Below are 19,351 nucleotides of genomic sequence, written 5' to 3' on the forward strand. Positions count from 1 at the left end.
CACACACACACACACACACACACACACACACACACACACACACATTGAAGTACCATGAACAACTGCACATCTTTTTTGCTGATTTACTTAGGAGCTGTATATAATTCCAGATGCTAAGTTTTGAAATTCACAAATTATTTTTATTTGTGTCAGCGTGTTGAATGTAGCCACAGATTTTGTTCATGATAGAATCTACAGCACATTGCATATCAAATAATTTATTCAAAAACACTTGTGCAAACTGTGAAATCAATTGATTTTATAATATATAAAGCTATTGATGATTTTTAATAACAAGGAGGTATACATGAATTTAAGTATCAATTTTGAATACTTTGTGTTCACATGATTTAACTGACCTCAATAATTATTTTCAATGACTTAAGAAAAATGATTAATACCATGTTTCAACTCATGCATCAAGGCTTACACTTAGGGTATACATCTGTGAGGTACAACAATAAAGGAGAAAATTTTTAAATATTATTGGGTTGCATTCATAATTTTTGTATGAGTTTTACATTGCTGGGATAGGAATCAAGAATCATGATTTGCTCAAACTTCAGGTCAATTCCATTTGCTTTGTAGGAATTTTCAATATTTTCAGTAGGGATTTTGTAATGGTGCATCAGCATCATGTATTCTTCACATACTTCTTCAGTAATATGTTTCCCATTGTTTCGTTTCGTGGATGAAAAGTCAGAAGAAATGTCTATTACAGCCACACCTAATGTTTGAATTTAATGGTGATGCCAGTCAGAAAAAAAATCATACTGAAGTCAGTAAAAATATTCTTTCTAGGGATAAATAAATTCCAACCCATTATATCTAAGATCAGAAAGGGGACAGGGAGAAGGTGTGTGATGTGGAACAGTCAAAGTGTAGACTGGGAGGGGAAAATATAATGGATTGTTTAAAATAGTAAAGAAAAGAAAAAATAAAAATTATTGTTATTTAAGATTAAAATTATTGTCCTGTCCAATTCAACCAGGTTTTCACCCAGTGGTGATTATATTTAAAACCATGCAAGAGAATACTTTTCTGCAATAGTGCATTCATGCAATGAAATGCACAGGTACAGCTAAGTTTCACTTTACAAACAACAAAAAAGAGAAGTTTAATGTACTCAGTGTTACTGTCAGTCTCTGTTTATTCTTCAAATTGTTCAGAATGTGGGCTGCAAATAGGATGGTAGTATTGGAAACCAATTCTATTAAAACTTAAAATATGCTTGACTCTGGAAATAAATAATATTTTATTTAATTAGAACAGTATCTGCCATTTAATTTTTTGCTTTCTTTTTGAAATTTTAATATAGTTTCATCCTTTCCCTACTTTTCTTTCCTCCCTAAAAATCCTCCTGTAAACCATTCCATACCCTCCTTCAAATTCCTGGCTTTTTGTCACTAATTATTATTACATGTTTATAATAATTACACTGTTATATGGATTATATGCATATAGATTAATATTACAATATGATTTATATAATATAAAGATTAACTTATAGAAAATATAAATATAGTATATAAAATATGTTTATATTATAAATAAATTATATTATATAATACTTATATACTATTTAAATTATCTATTATAAATATAATAATAATTTATAAAAACAATGTAATATATTTCTTCATAAACAAGATCCATTGAGTCCATACAATGTTACTTATGTCTATCGTGTATTTATTATTTTATATTTATATATATATATATACTTTTAAATACTTCTCCTGTATATTATAGCCCAACAACAGTTACCCAGCCCTCACTACTCTTCAGTCCCTTCCTTCTAATTTCCCTCTTCCTCATATCCACTTCTCCTCCATTTCCATTCATAAAAGAGCAGAACCTCCAGGAACATCAACCAAACAAAGCATAATAAGCTACAATATGACCAGGCATATAGCAACACATCAAAGCTGTACAAGGTAATCCAGTAAGAGAGAAAGTGTCCCACAGGTAGACAAAATAGTCAAGGACAGATTAGCTCCCACTGTTCAAGGAATCCCAGAGGAACAACCCACTACTCAGCCATAGCATATATGCAGAGGACCCTGATCAGATCCCTCACTGATTTCTACAAGTCCCCATGAATTCTACTCAGTTGTTTCTGAGGGATGTGTTCTCCCAAAGTCCCTAATACCTGTGGTTTGTCCTCCACAGAAGGACTCCCCAAGCTTCACCTAATGTTTGTTTGTGAGACTTTTGCTTCTCCCATTAGTTGCTGGATGAAATCTCTCTGGTCTCCTTGATGATCACTCTGCTAAGCTCCAGTTCCAGAAAACTCTGTATTCAGTTGGGCTGGTGTTCCAGTCCCTCCACTTGTGGCCTTCCCCTGTTATACAAGATGGCTGGCTCAGGCTCCCTGTCTCTCATTAATAAGTGTCTTTTCTTGGGTTACTCTCATAGATCCATGGAGTTTCCATTGCACTCTTTCCGCCATGCCCCCAAAATATTCCCCTAATTCCAGTCACTTTTCCTAGTATAGCCAGAAACTGGAAAAAAACAAAAAACAAAAAAACAAAAAAACAAAAAAAACAAAACCTAGATCTCCCTTAACCAAATGATAGATTTTAAAATGTGTTACATTTACACAATGAAATACTACTCTACTATTAAAAACAAAGACATCATGAAATTTGCAGGCAAATGGATGTAACTAGAAAAAAAAATCATCCTGCTGAGATAACCCAGACCCAGAAAGACAAACATGATATGTATGCACATATGAGTAGATATTATCTGTAAATAATAGACAACTATATGACCCAGAGGGACTAAATAGCAAGGAGAGATTAAGAATGTACACAAGAATGTACTTGAGAAGAGGAAATAGAATAGATTTCAAAGGTGGACTGGGATGGGTGGGGTTGGAGTGGGAAGAATGAGGTAAGAGGAAGGAGGAAGGGAAGGAGGAAGAAAATACTGATATTTACTCATAATTGTATCATTTTACTCATATGAACATCTGGTAGGTATACAGTACTATAATTCCCTGAAAACCAAAATATAATATGAATTAGATCCACTAGTGATAGGAGCCAGGTTTGAGTCCCAACACCCATCTATTAATTTATTCTTCTATAACTCCAATTCTAGGGAGTATGATATATTTGTATGGACTTTGAGGGTACTCTATGCATGTAATATTTTTTTATACATGCAGGCAGAACACCACATGTAAAATAACAAAAGAAAATAAAAATAGTAAAAAAATAAAATAAAAAATAACAAATCACATTTTTTACTAAACAATAGACAGTATTTCCATATCACTATATAAAGTGATGACAGCTTTATTGTGCTTGTTTACACATTAAAATTGCCTGACATCATATTTGAAAGCATATATACATATACTTAATAAATAATAGTTTTTATCATGCATAATATAACTGACAATCATGTAAATATATAACTTTTAAGTTCCTATTATGAAGCAGCATCAATACATATAAATCATCCATTAAAATCATGTTCTGACTACATTGAAAGTAAATAAAAAACAGAATAAATAATTTTTGATGGTAGAACATCTTTGTATACCAAACTATTAGGTTGAATGCTAGGAACACAAAGGTCCTTGCATTCACAGATAAAAACATACTATAAGCAAAGATAAGGGAAATGAGGAATGCTAAAGAGTTATCTTTTCAAAGGAAAGGATATATAATCTGTTTTCTGGACTGAAGACTGGAAATGGAGTTAGTGGTTTAGGTGACTTCCACATTATCTTTATGGCCAAGTTCTTCCATGCTCCTGCAACCAAGACTAGCTGGTGGTAGCAAATAGTCCAAATGACTCATGAGTTGTATACTTTTCCAAAACCACACCAGATTATCTCAAAAGTCCCTAAGATAACACATGAAGTCTTTCTCTATAGCCCATCTTCATGGAAGAATTGACATGTACATTTAGCAGAGTTTTAATGAAATGTGCCTCCTTGAGCACAGGAGATGGCATTATGCCAGGAAACTTTTTCAAAATTTTACTGTACTTAAGTATGCTTAAATTAAACTTCCTGGGTCAGACTCTTGATTATAGAGTCTAGAATATTGAAACAATAATCTCTACTGAGTTATGGTGAACCAGATTTCCTTCTTGCCTCACAGAGATTATTACCTTTCTGACCCTGGCAAAGACCCCTACAAGAGGATTTTCCCCAGAGAAATCATTCTGATAGAAGAACTCTATAGTTAGAAGAACTCTGATAGTTAAAACTCTACCTGCTAGGAAGTAGGCTTTTCATTGATTTCTACGTTTTTGCTTGAATTTTTGTGAACCAGTGGTCATGAACTCAGATGTACACATATATACCCACACACTCCTACACCCTAGCACATGCACGCATGCAAGCATGCACACACACACAAACACACACATACACACACACACACACATGCAAACGTCAAAAATAATCATGTCTCTTTATTGAATACATGATTAGATTATAATTCATATCAATATTATCTTAGGCATTGATTATAATAGGATGTGTATAAACATTGTGAGATCCATGCCAAAAAAAATGACACAAAAATATGTTTGTCATACAATCACTAGATTGACACTAATTTTCTATTATATTTATTAAAATACATTTCTGATTCTTGTAGGACAGTGAACCATTCTCTACAAATGTGCATTAAGTTTCCAATATGGAAAAAATGTGAATTATACAAAATTGTAAAATAAATTAAGTAAAAAAAAAAAAACCAAAACACCAAAAAAACCCATTGCATTCAAAACAAGTTATTTTCTACCACCTTTCCACGAGAAAAAAAAATGCAATTAGGCAATATGGAGAGTTCAGATGAAGTAATTATATTATACTTTTAAAACTAAAACAAATACATTAAAAAGCAGACTATAGCTGGGCAGAGGTGGCACACACCTTTAATCCCAGCATTTAGGAGTCTGAGACAGGCAGATTTCTGAGTTCGAGGACAGCCTGGTCTGCAGAGTGAGTTACAAGACAGTCAGGGCTTCACAGAGACACCATGTCTCAAAAAAAGTGAGAGAGAGAGAGAGAGAGAGAGAGAGAGAGAGAGAGAGAGAGAGAGAGAGAGAGAGAGAGAGACTGACTATATTACAGGTCAAAAAGTGATGAAATTACCACCCCCACTTTCCCTTGAACACAAACCAGTGAAAACTCATCCTTGCAATGGTAGGTAAGGTGTCCTTGGTGGCAAACCAAATAGGCTAGTAGCTAGCAGAACCACTTTAATCTTCTACAGTCTTCTCTTTATTCTCAAGCAGGAGAGCAAAGTCAGTGAAATGATAGACTGAAGATGCACACAATGCTTCTGTCAGTTTGCTTGACATGTAGTAAGCCCACTGTCAATGACTCCATTGGTTTCATTTGTTAGGTTTTGTTTGTTTATTTTTGGTATTTTTTGTTTTGTTTTGGCTTGTTTTGTTTTAATTTCAGGATAATCTTGTTGGCAGAAAGTATTTGAAAGTGTCTGGAATTGCTTTATTTTAACCAATTGAATTAGATTTTAGTGGAGCATATTGTTCTTGAATTACTCACAGTCTTGAAAGAATGTGAAGGAGAGCAATGAACAAGATTAAGGAGTGGTCATGATAAGCTGGTTTAATGATATTATATTCATGAGAGAGCACAGCTAGCATGAATTGTCTCAAAGACAGCAACACTGATCACTCATATTACCTGACTTTTATTGAACTGCGATGGTAGTACTACATGTTTATTCCCAATTTAATGTGGCCCATTTACTAAATAAGTCTCATTAAATTTATTTTTTAAGTCCAATAAACTATGGAGACATTTACCTCTGATGATTATTTTGCTTCCCCTTCTGAAAGATATTCATATAACCAACTTAGCCCCTCCTTGTTACCTAGTCTTTTTGGGTCTGTGGATTGTAGTATAGTTACCCTTCACTTTATGGCCTATTATGATTGAGTATGTATTATTTGTTTCTCTCTGAGTTTGTTTTATGTCACTCAGAATGATATTCTCAAGTATTATCCATTTGCCTGCAAAGTTCATGATTCTTTTATTTTTAATAGCTGAACAATACTCCATTATGCAGATATACCACATTTTCTTTATCCATTCTTCGGTTGAGGGGCATGAAGATTGTTTTCAGTTTTGGCCTATTATTAATAATGTTGCCAGAACCATACACTGGAAAAAAGAAAGTATCTTCAACAAATAGTGCTGGTCTAACTGGGTGTCTGCATGTAGAAGACTGCAAATAGACCCTTACTTATCACTCTGTACAAAACTCAAGTCCTAGTTGATCAAACACCTCAAAGTTAAACCAGATACACTAACTATAATAGAAGATACATTGGGGAATAGCCTTGAACTCATTCGTACAAGAGTCAACGTCTTGAACAGAATATTAGTGGTTCAGGCACTCAGATAAAAAATTCATAAATGGGGCCTCATAAAGTTGAAAAGCATCTATAAGACCAAAACAGCAGCCTACAGATTGGAAAAAGATCTTCACTAACCCTACATCAAACAGAGACCTAATATCCAAAACAAAGAAAGAACTCAAGAAGTTAGACACAAACAAAGCAAATAACCCATTTAAAATATGGGGTACAGAGCTAAACAGAGGATTCAAATCTCAAATGGCTCAGAAGTATATGTTTTTTGGGGGGGCATCTGAGAGTGAACTTAGCAAAGAATTGAGAATAAGAGCTAGGAACATGATCTTCTGCATATGCTGGAGATGTCTCCTTCAGGCTGTATACAACCCAAGATTGGAAGTGGGTATAAACAAACTGTGTGACAGAAAAAAGGACCAGAATCCAGGGAAATGGCTGCTTCCACCATCTTCATGAAAATTCCCCTCAGTGAATGGCTCCCTCCCATACAGAGTCAAAGGAAAGCAAATTAGATTCAACAGAACAGAGTGTATAAGTCCCTCCCCAACTTTAGTCATTGGTTACATAACTACAACTTTATTGCCTGAAAAGTTGTATATAAGTTTTGTACTGAACAATAAATGTTAGGTCTGTACACTGACGCTGATCTTCTGGGTCTGAAATCACTGTGGGCCCCATCTACAATTGTTTTTGACAGAGAAGCATTTAAAGAAATGTTCAAGCTCCTTAGTCATCAGGGAAATGCAAATCAAAACAATCCTGAGATTCTGTCCTATACCCTTCAGTATGGCTAAGATCAAAAGCTTAAGTGACAGTGCATGATGGTGAGGATGTGTAGCAAGGGGGACAATCCTCCATTGACAGTAGAAATGCTAACTTGTACAACTACTCTGGAAATCAATTTGACTGTTTCTCACAAAATTGAGAATGGCTGTACCTTAAGACCCAGATATACCACTCCTGAAAATATACCCAAATGATGATCCACTGTAGCACAGAGAAACTTGCTCAACTATGTTCAGCCTACTTTTTTATGGTACCCTGGAACACTTGTATAGGAGTAACAATACCCATTATTGACTGGGCAAGTAGGTATTGATATTAATGGTCATAAAACATTAACCAAGAACATGTACTGAAACCCTGACCACAGAGAAATCTGATGGAATCATTGTCTCAGTTGAGTTTCCCGCTGGCCAGATGATGCTATCTTGTGTCAGTCAACAAAAGGGAGGATTTTAAACAAATGGTGCAGGTTCAACTGGTGGTCAACATGGAGAAAAATGCGAAGAGCCCCATTCTTAAGTCCTTGCACAAAGCTCAAGTCCAAGTGGATCAAGGACCTCCACCTAAAACCAGATACAATAAAAATTATAGAGGAGAAAGAGGGGAAGAAGCTCAAATACATGGTCTCAGGGGGAAAATTCCTGAATAGAACACCAATGGCTTATAATTTAAGATCAAGAATTGACCATTGGAACCTCATAAAATTGCAAAGCTTCTGTAAGGCAAAGGCCACTGTCATTAGGACAAAAAGGCAACCAACAGATTGGGAAAAGATCTTTACCAATCCTACATATGATAGAGGGCTAATATCCAATATATACAAAGAAATCAAGAAGTTAGATTCCAAAGATTTGAATAACCCTATTAAAAAGAGACGTACAGAGCTCAGGAAAGATTTTTCAACTAAGGATATCGAATGGCCGAGAAGCACTAAACAAATGTTCAATGTCCTTACACATCAGGGAAATACAAATCAAAACAACTTGAGATTCCACCTCACACCAGTCAGAATGGCTAAGATCAAAAACTCTTGTGACAGCAGATTCTGATGAGGATGTTCAGAAAGAGGAACACTCCTCCATTGTTGATGGGATTACAAGCTGGTAAAACTACTCTGGAAATCAGTTTGGCAGTTACACAGAAAATTGGACATAGTATTACCTGAGTGCCCAACTATGCCATTCCTGAGAATGTACCCAGAAAATGTAATTCAACATGTAATAAGGACACATGCTCTACTATGTTCATAGCAGCCATATTTATAATAGTCAGAAGATGCAAAGAACCCAGATGTCCCTCAACAGAGGAATGGATACAGAAAATGTGGTACATTTACACAATGGAGTACTACTCAGCTATTAAAAACAATGAATTTATGAAATTCTTAGGCAAATGGATGGAACTAGAAAATATCATCCTAAGTGAGGTAACCTAACCACAAAAGAACACACATGGTATGCATTCACTGATAAGTGGTTATTATCACAAAAGTTCCAAATAGCCAGGGTACAATTCACAAATCACATAGAGCTCAATGAGAAGGAACACCAAAATGTGGGAACTTCGGTCTTTCTTTGAAGGAGTACAACATACTCACAGGAGAAAATATGGAGATAAAATATTGAGCAGAAACTGAAGGAAAGGCCATCCAGAGATTTTCCCACCTAGGGATTTACCCCATATACAGTTGCCAAACCCAGACACTATTGTGGGTGCCAAGTAGTACATGCTAAAAGAAGCCTGATATGGCTGTCTCCTGACAGGCCCTGACAGAGCCTTACAATTACAGAGGAGGATGTTAGCAGCCACCCATTGGGCTGAGTATGGGGTGCCCAATAGTGCAGTTAGAGATAGGACTAAAGGAATTGGAGGGGTTTGAAACCCCATAAAAAGAACAGCAATATCAACCAACCAGACACCCCAGAACTCCAAGCAACTAAGCTATCAACCAAGGAGTACACATGGCTCCAGCTGTATAAGTAGCAGAGGATGGCCTTGTCATTCATCAATGGGAGGAGAGGTCCTTGATCCTATGAAGGCTGGATAGATGCCTCAATGTATGGGAATAGAGGGCAGGGAGCTGGGAGTGGGTGGAAAGGTGGGTGGATGAACACCCTCATAGAAGCAGGGGAAGGGAGAATGTGATAGTTTGTTTCTAGGAGAGAGGAAAACAGGAAAATGGGGTAACATTTGAAATGTAAATAAAGATAACATCCATATTTTAATAAAAAGAAAGAAAAATATTGAGAGAATTTTCTTTTTTCATGTTTTTTTTTAATTGGGTATTTATTTAATTTACATTTCCAATGCTATCCCAAAAGTCCCCCACAAGCCCCCCCCCCCACTCCACACCCACCCATTCCCACTTCTTGGCCCTGGCATTCCCCTGTACTGAGGCAGATGAAGTTTGCACGATCAATGGGCCTCTCTTTCCACTGATAGCCGACTAGGCCATCTTTTGATACATATGCAGCTAGAGACACGAGCTCGGGGGTTACTGATTAGTTCATATTGTTGTTCCACCTATAGGGTTGCAGATCTCTTTAGCTCCTTGTATACTTTCTCTAGCTCCTCCATTGGTGGCCCTGTGAGAGTTTTCTAGTCTATACAAAAGTGCCATGGACATATGAAGATGGAGAAATTGTAAGTGCAATAAAGATAAGATAGCAGCCAATTTTAAAGTATGTTCCCTGTATCCTTGGGTTTCTGTATCATGATACTTTAGATCATTTCTATCATTCCATAGAATATACTTAGGAAAAACATGTGATTAATTATTGATAGATTTGATAATTCTATATTTGATAGCTCAACCGGAAACACACTTTGGTTTTCAAGTATAAGAAATACTAACCAGTACCCGGGAGCTCTTGTCTCTAGCTGCATATGTATCAAAAGATGGCCTAGTCGGCCATCACTGCAAAGAGAGGCCCATTGGACTTGCAAACTTTATATGCCCCAGTACAGGGGAACCCCAGGGCCAAAAAGGGGGAGTGGGTGGGTAGGGGATTGGGGGGGTGGGTATGGGGGACTTTTGGGATAGCATTGAAAATGTAAACGAGGAAAATACCTAATAAAAAAATAAATTAAAAAAAAAAGAAATACTTGGGTTTGGTCCTAAGAACCCACGTAAAATTTGTTATGTATCATTGATTTTGCTTGTAATTTCGACACTGGAGAGGTGGGGGCAGTTGAATCACTAAAACTCCCTGACGAGCCAGTCTAGACTAATTGGTGAATGCTGACCAAAATAGATCTGTTTTAATGGGAGTGGATGGCATTTAAAAATTTCCTCTGGCCTCCATAAATTTACACATGTACAAAGACTACTATCTCTGAAGATCAGCAAACAATTACTTGTGTGTGTGTGTGTATGGATGAAAAAGTTACTTAGATATGCTAATTTATTTGAAGCAAGAAAAATGCTCCAAATTGGAGTCCAGAAATATATATTTCAACAAATGAAGACCTGTAACAATTCTTTTTTTTTTTTTTTTTTTTTGGTGACTTTTGTGGTTTTATTGTACAGGAACAATCAAATACACAATGTTTTTAACAGTTGTAAGTCCACAACCAAAGAAAAATTGTAATGATACAAAATATTTTCTTTTTCTATTCACAACTCTTTTTTTTTTATTACGTATTTTCCTCAATTACATTTCCAATGCTATCCCAAAAGTCCCCCATACCCCCCCCCACCTCCCTACCCACCCATTCCCATTCTTTTGGCCCTGGCATTCCCCTGTATTGGGGCATATAAAGTTTGCAAGTCCAATGGGCCTCTCATTTCAGTGATGGCCGACTAGACCATCTTTTGATACATATGCAGCTAGAGACAAGAGCTCCAGGGTACTGGTTAGTTCATCATATTGTTCCCCCTATAGGGTTGCAGATCCCTTTAACTCCTTGGGTACTTTCTCTAGCTTCTCCATTTGGGAGCCCTGTGATCCATCCAATAGCTGACTGTGAGCATCCACTTCTGTGTTTGCTAGGCACAGACATAGTCTCACAAGAGACAGCTATATCTGGGTCCTTTCAGCAAAATATTGCTAGTGTATGCAATGGTGTCAGCGTTTGGAAGCTGATTATGGGATGGATCCCTGGATATGGCAGTCTCTAGATGGTCCATCCTTTCATCACAGCTCCAAACTTTGTCTCTGTAACTCCTTCCATGGGGGTTTTGTTCCCAATTCTAAGAAGGGGCATAGTGTCCACACTTTGTCTTCATTCTTCTGGAGTTTCATGCGTTTAGCAAATTGTATCTTATATCTTGTGTATCCTAAGTTTTGGGCTAATATCCACTTATCAGTGAATACATATTGTGTGAGTTCCTTTGTGATTGTGTTACCTCACTCAAGAAGATGCCCTCCAGGTCCATCCATTTGGCTAGGAATTTCATAAATTCATGCTTTATAATAGCTGAGTAGTACTCCATTGTGTAAATGTACCATATTTTCTGTATCCATTCCTCTGTTGAGGGGCATCTGGGTTCTTTCCAGCTTCTGGCTATTATAAATAAGGCTGCTATGAACATAGTTGAGCATGTGTCCTTCTTACCGGTTGGGACATCTTCTGGATATATGCCCAGGAGAGGTATTGCTGGATCCTCCGGTAGTACTATGTCCAATTTTCTGAGGAACCGCCAGACTGATTTCCAGAGTGGTTGTACAAGCTTGCAATCCCACCAACAATGGAGGAGTGTTCCTCTTTCTCCACATCCTTGCCAGCATCTGCTGTCACCTGAATTTTTGCTCTTAGCCACTCTGACTGGTGTGAGGTGGAATCTCAGGGTTGTTTTGATTTGCATTTCCCTGATGATTAAGGATGTTGAACATTTTTTCAGGTGCTTCTCTGCCATTCGGTATTCCTCAGGTGAGGATTCTTTGTTCAGTTCTGAGCCACATTTATTAATGGGGTTATTTGTTTTTCTGGAGTCCACCTTCTTGAGTTCTTTATATATATTGGATATTAGTCCCTTATCTGATTTAGGATAGGTTCATATCCTTTCCCAATCTGTTGGTGGCTTTTTTTGTCTTATTGATGGTGTCTTTTGCCTTGCAGAATATTTGCAATTTCATGAGGTCCCACTTGTCAATACTCGATCTTACAGCCCAAGCCATTGCTCTTCTATTTAAGAATTTTTTCCCCTGTGCCCATTTCTTCAAGGCTTTTCCCCACTTTCTCCTCTATAAGTTTCAGTGTCTCTGGTTTTTTTTTTTTTTTTTTTTTTTTTTTGGTTTTTCGAGACAGGGTTTCTCTGTATAGCCCAGGCTGTCCTGGAACTCACTTTGTAGACCAGGCTGGCCTCGAACTCAGAAATCCGCCTGCCTCTGCCTCCCGAGTGCTGGGATTAAAGGCGTGCGCCACCACGCCCGGCTCAGTGTCTCTGGTTTTATGAGAAGTTCCTTGATCCATTTAGACTTGACCTTAGTACAAGGAGATAGGAATGGATCGATTCGCATTCTTCTACATGATAACAACCAGTTGTGCCAGCACCAATTGTTGAAAATGCTGTCTTTCTTCCACTGGATGGTTTTAGCTCCCTTGTCGAAGATCAAGTGACCATAGGTGTGTGGGTTCATTTCTGGGTCTTCAATTCTATTCTATTGGTCTACTTGTCCGTCACTATACCAGTACCACGCAGTTTTTATCATAATTGCTCTGTAGTAAAGCTTTAGGTCCGGCATGGTGATTCTACCAGAGGTTCTTTTATCCTTGAGAAGAGTTTTTGCTATCCTAGGTTTTTTGTTATTCCAGATGAATTTGCAGATTGCACTTTCAAATTCATTGAAGAATTGAGTTGGAATTTTGATGGGGATTGCATTGAATCTGTAGATTGCTTTTGGCAAGATAGCCATTTTTACAATGTTGATCCTGCCAATCCATGAACATGGGAGATCTTTCCATCTTCTGTGATCTTCTATAATTTCTTTCTTCAGAGACTTGAAGATTTTATTATACAGATCTTTCACTTCCTTAGTTAGAGTCAGGCCAAGATATTTTATATTATTTGTGATTATTGAGAAGGGGGTTGTTTCCCTAATTTCTTTATCAGCCTGTTTATTTTTTGTGTAAGAAAGGCCATTGATTTGTTTGACTGTATTTTATATCCAGCTACTTCACCGAAGCTGTTTATCAGGTTTAAGAGTTCTCTGGTGGAATTTTTAGGGTCACTTATATATACTATCATATCATCTGCAAAAAGTGATATTTTGACTTCATATTTTCCAATTTGTATCCCTTTGATCTCCTTTTGTTGTCGAATTGCTCTGGCTAGGACTTCAAGTACAATGTTGAATAGGTATGGAGAGAGTGGACAGCCTTGTCTAGTCCCTGATTTTAGAGGGATTGCTTCAAGCTTCTCACCATTTACTTTGATGTTGGCTACTGGTTTGCTGTAGATTGCTTTTATCATGTTTAGGTATGGGCCTTGAATTCCTGATCTTTCTAAGACTTTTATCATGAATGGGTGTTGGATCATGTCAAATGCTTTTTCAGCATCTAACGAGATGATCATGTGGTTTTTGTCTTTGAGTTTTTTTATATACTGGATTATGTTGATGGATTTCCATATATTGAACCATCCCTGCATCCCTGGGATGAAACCGACTTGGTCAGGATGGATGATTGTTTTGATGTGTTCTTGAATTCGGTTAGCAAGAACTTTATTGAGGATTTTTGCATCAATATTCATAAAGGATATTGGTCTGAAGTTTTCTAAATTTGTTGGGTCTTTTTGTGGTTTAGGTATTAGAGTAATTGTGGCTTCATAGAATGAGTTGGGTAGAGTACCTTCTGTTTCTATTTTGTGGAATAATTTGTGAAGAACTGGGATTAGATCTTCTTTGAAGGTCTGATAGAACTCTGCACTAAACCCATCTGGTCCTCTGCTTTTTTTGGTTGGGAAACTATTAATGACTGCTTCTCTTTCTTTGCGGGATATAGGGCTGTTTAGATCATTAACCTGATCTTGATTCAACTTTGGTACCTGGTATCTGTCTAGAAACTTCTCCATTTCATCTAGGTTCTCCAGTTTTGTTGAGTATAGCCTTTTGTAGAAGGATCTGATGGTGTTTTGGATGTCTTCAGGATCTGTTGTTATGTCTCCTTTTTCATTTCTGATTTTGTTAATTAGAATGCTTTCCCTGTATCCTCTAGTGAGTCTGGCTAAGGGTTTATCTATCTTGTTGATTTTCTCAAAGAACCAGCTCCTTGATTGGTTGATTCTTTGAATAGTTCTTCTTGTTTCCACTTGATTGATTTCGCCCCTGAGTTTGATTATTTCCTGCTGTCTACTCCTCTTGGGTGAATTTGCTTCCTTTTGTTTTAGAGCTTTTAGGTGTGTTGTCAAGCTGCTAATGTGGGCTATCTGTAGTTTCTATTTGGAGGCACTCAGAGCTATGAATTTTAATCTTAGAAATGCTTTCATTGCATCCCATAAGTTTGGGTATATTGTGGCTTCATTTTCATTGAACTCTAAAAAGTCCTTAATTTCTTTCTTTATTCCTTCATTGACCCAGGTATCATTGAGAACAGTGTTGTTTAGTTTCCACGTGAATGTTGGCTTTCTATTATTTATTTTGTTATTGAAGATCAGCCTTAGTCAATGGTGATCTAATAGGATGCATGGGACAATTTCAGTATTTTTGAATCTGTTGAGGCCTGTTTTGTGACCAAATATGTGGTCAATTTTGGAGAAGGTACCATGAGGTGCTGAGAAGAAGGTATATCCTTTTGTTTTAGGATAGAATGTTCTGTAGATATCTGCCAGATCCATTTGATTCATAATTTCTGTTAGTTTCACTGTGTCCCTGTTCAATTTCTGTTTCCATGATCTGTCCATTGGTGAAAGTGGTGTGTTGAAGTCTCCCACTATTATTGTGTGAGGTGCAATGTGTGCTTTGAGCTTTACTAAAGTTTCTTTAATGAATGTGGCTGCCTTTGAATTTGGAGTATAGATATTCAGAATTGATAGTTCCTCTTGGAGGATTTTACCTGTGATGAGTATGAAGTACCCCTCCTTGTCTTTTTTGATGACTTTGGGTTGGAAGTCAATCTTATCAGATATTAGAATGGCTACTCCAGCTTGTTTCTTCATACCATTTGCTTGGAAAATTGTTTTCCAGCCTTTCATTCTGAGGTAGTGTCTATCCTTTTCTCTGAGATGAGTTTCCTGTAAGCAGCAAAATATTGGGTCTTGTTTGTGTAGCCAGTTTGTTAGTCTATGTCTTTTTATTGGGGAGTTGAGTCCATTGATATTAAGAGATATTAAGGAAAAGTAATTGTTCCTTCCTGTTAGTTTGTTGTTAAAGTTGGCATTCTGTTCTTGTGGCTGTCTTCTTTTAGGTTTGTTGAGGGATTACATTCTTGTTTTTTCTAGGGCATGGTTCCCGTCCTTGTATTGTTTTTTTTTTTGTGTGTGTGTGTTATTATCGTTTGAAGGGCTGGATTCGTAGAAAGATAATGTGTGAATTTGGTTTTGTTGTGGAATACTTTGGTTTCTCCATCTATGTTATTGAGTGTTTGGCTGGGTATAGTAGCCTGGGCTGGAATTTGTGTTCTTTTAGTGTCTGTATAACATCTGTCCAGGATCTTCTGGCTTTCATAGTCTCTGGTGAAAAATCTGGTGTAATTCTGATAGGCTTACCTTTATATGTTACTTGGCCTTTTTCTCTTTCTGCTTTTAGTATTCTATCTTTATTTAGTCCATTTGTTGTTCTGATTATTATGTGTCGGGAGGAATTTCTTTTCTGGTCCATTCTATTTAGAGTTCTGTAGGCTTCTTGTATGTTCATGGGCATCTCTTTCTTTAGATTTGGGAAGTTATCTTTTATAATTTTGTTGAAGATGTTTGCTGGTCCTTTGAGTTGAAAATCTTCATTCTCATCCACTCCTATTATCTGTAGGTTTGGTCTTCTCATTGTGTCCTGGATTTCCTGGATGTTTTGAGTTAGAATCTTTTTGCATTTTCCATTTTCTTTGATTGTTTTGCTGATGTTCTCTATGGAATCTTCTGCACCTGAGATTCTCTCTTCGATCTCTTGTATTCTGTTGCAGATGCTCGCATCTATGGTTCCAGATTTCTTTCCTAGGGTTTCTATCTCCAGTGTTGCCTCATTTTGAGTTTTCTTTATTGTGTATACTTCCCTTTTTAGGTCTAGTATGGTTTTGTTCATTTCCATCACCTGTTTGGATGTGTTTTCCTGTTTTTCTTTAAGGACTTCTACCTGTTTGGTTGTCTTTTCCTGTTTTTCTTTAAGGACTTGTAACTCTTTAGCAATGTTCTCCTTTAATTCTTTAAGTGAGTTATTAAAGTCCTTCTTTATGTCCTCTACCATCATCATGAGATATGCTTTTAAATCCTGGTCTAGCTTTTCGGGTGTGTTGGGGTGCCTGGACTGGGCAAAGTGGGAGTGCTGGGTTCTGATGATGGTGAGTGGTCTTGGTTTTTGTTAGTAAGATTCTTATGTTTACCTTTTGCCATCTGGTTATCTCTGGAGTTAGTTGTTATAGTTTTCTCTGTTTAGAGATTGTTCTTCTGGTGATTCTGATTACCGTCTATCAGCAGACCTGGGAGACAGGCTCTCTCCTCTGAGTTTCAGTGGTTAGAGCACTCTCTGCTGGCAAGCTCTCCTCTTACAGGGAAGGTGCACAGATATCTGGTTATTGGACCTCCTCCTGGCAGAAGAAGAAGGCCCAAAACAGGACCTTTCCCAGATGCTGTGTTGTTTGGCAGGTCACAGAAGCTGTCAGCTTCTGTGGTGCACACTCTCACCTGTGCAGACTAAGTTCCTAAGTTCGGTGGAGTCCCGGAACCAAGATGGCGCTCCCTGCTCCTGAGGTAGAGGGCTCCCGTGCAGGGCGGACCACTGTCCTCCAGCTGGGAGGGTTCAGGATGTCTGCGGCCCCAAAAGGGTGCTGCCTCAGCGGCTCTGTGGCTCCTGCATGTCCCAGAAGCTGTCTGCCTCTGTGGTGCACACTCTCACCTCTGCAGACTAAGTTCCTAAGTTCGGTGGAGTCCTGGAACCAAGATGGTGCTCCGTGCTCCTGAGGCAGAGGGCTCCCGTGCAGGGTGGACCACTGTCCTCTGGCTGGGAGGGTGCCGCATGTCTGAGGCTCCAAAAGGGTGCTGCTTCAGCGGCTCTGTGGCTCCCGCCTGTCCCAGAAGCTGTCTGCCTCTGTGGTGCACACTCTCACCTCTTGTAACAATTCTTAAACTCTCATTCTTATTCACTTTTGTCTCAATGTCATAGCTCTTGTCTTCTTTCCATAATTAATATAATACTATTTTTAAATGTTTTTTATGAATTTCCTCTGTACCCAATTCATTTTATATTTTTCTCAATGTTTCTGAGTATTTTAAATTCCATCATATCCATCACAGAAAAAAGAAAGTAAAACTTCTAAAATAAGTGCCTATCTCATCACACATTTCCTCAGATTTATGTCTAAGGAAATCATTTGCCTAGAATACACATTTGTTATTAGCTGATCTCAGACAGCCATGCTTTGCAACAAATCTTCATGATATCTCTAATTTTGATTAAATATACCCTAAATCATATGCTTAAAATGTGGGACAGATGTGCTATAGAAATATAGCAAATATGAGTATCATAATACATTATGTAAACAGACAATAATGTGCTAAAAACATCTGCTGTGTAAAAGTAAACAACAACAACAAATATATAATGCACCATGTTGAGCAGGAATTTAATTCAGGATGAAAGTGCCCAAAATTATCTTTTAGGAAGTTACTTTTGATGTTATTTTCATATTGTGCTCTAATGAGATCCTTTCCCTATTACTGTACTTTATATTATACCCACAACAATATCTCACAGAAAATTGAGGTTTAAATTTTTTTATAGTATGAATGTATAACTAAGCTATTATACAGAGTTATATGTAGAAGTTATAGGTGCTTGTACTATAGGTACAGTTTAGGATAAATTCACTAAAAGAAATACTTTGAGATTGAGATGTCACTCAGTTGCTAGAGTGCTATCCTAGTATGAATGAAATCCTGCATTTGATCTGAAGTACATAAAACAAAGGGCATACCACAGGGCTGTAATTCCTGGTTTCAGGGGATTGAAGCAGAATGATCACAGTTGTATAGTTTTCATATGCATAGTAATTTAAAGACACCCTGAAGCCTATGAGAACCAGTATCTAAAAATTGATAAATAAATAAATTATTAAATAAATAAATATGGAAAAATTTCAAATTCTCCTCTTATATATCCACCCTGATTGTGGATAATTTGACTAATGATTGATGTGTGATCACCCAGCTCACTGTGGGTGGTGCTGCTCCTGGAATATAATATGAGGTTGAGCAAATCATAGTAACAAGTCCATAAGCAACACTCCAAGTTCTTGCCCTGAATCCCTGCACTGATTACTCTTCATGAAGCTTTAAGCTGAACACTTTCCCTTATGTGGTGTTTTTGGTTATGCTGCTTTATCATTGCAGAAATGGAAATCTAACTAACTTATCTTAAAATCAATTCTACTTTCCCCTTGTCATTTCGCTTTTAAAAACAATCCTAAACATATAAAAAATAGAACTTGTGGAGACCACCTCCAGTAGATAGGCACAGCCCCTGGACAAAGGATGGGGTCACCCACCCATCTCTTTTTTTTTTTTTTTAACCCAGAGATGTTCCTGTATAATGGAATAACAGGGACAGAGAATGGCACAGAGACTAAAGGAAGTGACAACCAGGAATGATCACACCTGGGGATGCATCATGTCTGCAGACACCAAACCCAACACTGTTGCTGTGGTCAAGAGATTCTTGCTTGAGGACAGGAACCAAGTCTGGCAGTTAGTGGGGAGATTTGGCCAATGACTAGCCAATGCAGATGTGGATGCTTGGAGTCAAACATCAGACTGAATTCAGGGAACCTGGTGGGTGTGCTGGTAGAAAGACTGGAGTAGCAGAGGGGGAATGCAACCCCATTAGAAGAACAATATAGGATGGCTGACTACCCAGTTCTCCCAAAGCTTAGACTACCAACAAGGAGTGTACCTGGAGGGATCCATGCCTCCAGAAACATATGTAGCAGAGGATGGCCTTGCCTGACAGCAATGGAAGGGGAGGTCCTTGGTCCCAGGGAAATTAAATGCTGGAGGGGTGGAACAGGAGAGTGTGGGTGGGTATGGGAGCACTCTCATACA

Source organism: Mus caroli, unplaced genomic scaffold, assembly GCF_978045245.1.
Source record: "Mus caroli unplaced genomic scaffold, Mus_caroli_1 scaffold_5, whole genome shotgun sequence".
NCBI classification, from domain to species: Eukaryota; Metazoa; Chordata; class Mammalia; order Rodentia; family Muridae; genus Mus; species Mus caroli.